The following is a 2,500-nucleotide window of genomic DNA, read 5'->3' on the forward strand; positions in this document are numbered from 1 at the left end:
ATTGTCGTTGCATTGTGAAAGGTGCACCTTTATTGATGATGCTGTATATCCTGCTTATTCAAAGCTCTCAAAGCGCTTTTTTTTTTTTTTTTTTTTTTTTTTTTTTTTTTTTCTCTCAATGATCTGTGGTACCTGCATCGTGTTATGTGAACGTGGGGGGGTGTGATTCCTGTCTCTCTGTGCTGATACGCTTTTAGCCGTCGCTGTTTGGCCGCTGGCCCGTGTGCAACAGATGCAACAAATCAACAAATAAAAAAAGTGATTTTTTTAAAAACTCCGTAACAGCTAGACCTGCTGAATTGAGCCGTGTGGTTCTGTGTGCTGGCTGGTGGCCGGTGGCTGAGGTGGCTGAGGCGGCTGCAGAGGTCGCCGGGCCTCGCCCCAGATTAATAATCTTTGGCGTGAATTAGAGCGCCACCGACGTTAAAATGTTGATTTTGTCGTTCCGTCTCCCCCCCCCCGCCCACCGCGTAAGAGACGTTCGGCGAAGGCGCCGTTAACTGTGACACCGGTGCAGCTGTAGCCAGCAGCGACGCGCATCGCGCTCTCCCCTGCAGAACAAAGACGCGTGCGTGTGATGAGCACGTGTGTGTGTGTGTGTTTATCTGTAATGTGTGTGTGTGTGTGTGTGTAAAGAGCGTGTGTGAAGAGTATTTGTGTGCAAGCGTTGTGTTTCTGCATGCATGCATATTATTTTACCACACCCCCCACCCCCACGAATTAATCTATGGCTTCAGGTTGTACAGAGGATGAGTGTACTGAGGATAGATTGCTAGTGTATTGCTACAGGTTTTACAGAGGATGAGTGTATTGTGGATAGATTGCTAGCGTATTGCTACAGGTTTTAGAGGATGAGTGTATTGTGTTTAGATTGCTAGCGTATTGCTACAGGTTTTAGAGGATGAGTGTGTTGTGTTTAGATTGCTAGCGTATTGCTACAGGTTCTACAGAGGATGAGTGTATTGTGGATAGATTGCTAGCGTACTACTACAGGTTCTACAGAGGATGAGTGTATTGTGGATAGATTACTAGTGTACTACTACAGGTTCTACAGAGGATGAGTGTATTGTGGATAGATTACTAGTGTACTACTACAGGTTCTACAGAGGATGAGTGTATTGTGGATAGATTACTAGTGTACTACTACAGGTTCTACAGAGGATGAGTGTATTGTGGATAGATTACTAGTGTACTACTACAGGTTCTACAGAGGATGAGTGTATTGTGGATGGATTGCTAGCGTATTGCTACAGGTTTTAGAGGATGAGTGTGTTGTGGATAGATTGCTAGCGTATTGCTACAGGTTTTAGAGGATGAGTGTATTGTGGATAGATTACTAGTGTACTACTACAGGTTTTACAGAGGATGAGTGTATTGTGGATAGATTACTAGTGTACTACTACAGGTTCTACAGAGGATGAGTGTATTGTGGATAGATTGCTAGCGTATTACTACAGGTTCTACAGAGGATGAGTGTATTGTGGATAGATTACTAGTGTACTACTACAGGTTGAACAGAGGATTAGAGGACCCAGGATGCATTGCCAGTGAACAGCTACAGTTTGTGCGGAGGATGAGTGTATTGCAGATACATTACTAGCGTATTGCAGCTGGTTGTTTTCTAAATGCAGCCACGCCCCCTGTTTCAATCCCTCTAGGCCACACCCCCTTCTAATCCTCTGTGCGTCATCCTCCATTTCTAGCATCAGTGATCGCCTGCAAATCAGCTCCAGTCATAAGTCTCATACCACATTGAGAACAGCTGTAGCCGCGTACTGGTTGTGTGTCATTCCGTCATGTTTGTGTGTGTGTGTGTGTGTGTGTGTGCGCGTGTGTGTGTGTGTGTGTGTGTGTACATGCACGTGTGTGTGTGTGGAATTACATGTGTGCGTGTATGCGTGTGTGTTTGTGTCTGTGTGTGTGTGTGTGTATGTACATGCACGTGTGTGCGTATATACGTGTGTGTTTGTGCATGCCTCTCTGCTCTGCATTCGCGTGCTCTGGGTTGTTTATTTGTTTGATTTGTTGCGCTGTCTGCAGTAAATGAGCTCTCCCAGGCTCCGTGCTGATTGGTGGGTCTTGACGCTGCGCATTTGGTGATCGCAAACGTTTTTTTTAACCCTTTTTATTTTTCATGCGGTTTTGGGTGTGTTTTTGTTTTCGTCTGTTTTGTTTTTTGCACTGCAAATTGTGGCTTTTGTGGTTCACCGTGATCATTGCATGGATTAATTTTCCTTTTTTTTTCCACCTTTCCTCCTCTTCCTCCTCCTCCTCTCCTTCTCGCTCCTCCTCCTCCTCCTGTTTTTGGTCTTTTTCTGCTCTGCATTTTCTCCACTCTTGCTTTCTGCCTGTGATTGTTTCACAACCCCCCCTCCCCCTCCCTCCCTCCTCCCTCCTCCCCCCTCCCCCTTGTCCATCCCCTCATCCCAAATCCATGCCCCGCCCACCTACCTCCACCTAACTCGGGCCCCCCTCGCCATAACCCTAAACCCTCCACCGG

General features: G+C 46.3%; 1 protein-coding gene across 1 annotated transcript in view; it reads left to right on the forward strand.

Moving 5' to 3' along the window:
* The window catches only part of qkia (QKI, KH domain containing, RNA binding a), a 29,126-nt gene that overhangs the window by 20,037 nt on the left and 6,589 nt on the right, over positions 1 to 2,500 (forward strand). The gene's annotated exons all lie outside the window — the stretch shown is intronic.

The sequence above is a fragment of the Anguilla anguilla genome, chromosome 1, assembly GCF_013347855.1.
Source record: "Anguilla anguilla isolate fAngAng1 chromosome 1, fAngAng1.pri, whole genome shotgun sequence".
In the NCBI taxonomy this organism is placed as follows: Eukaryota; Metazoa; Chordata; class Actinopteri; order Anguilliformes; family Anguillidae; genus Anguilla; species Anguilla anguilla.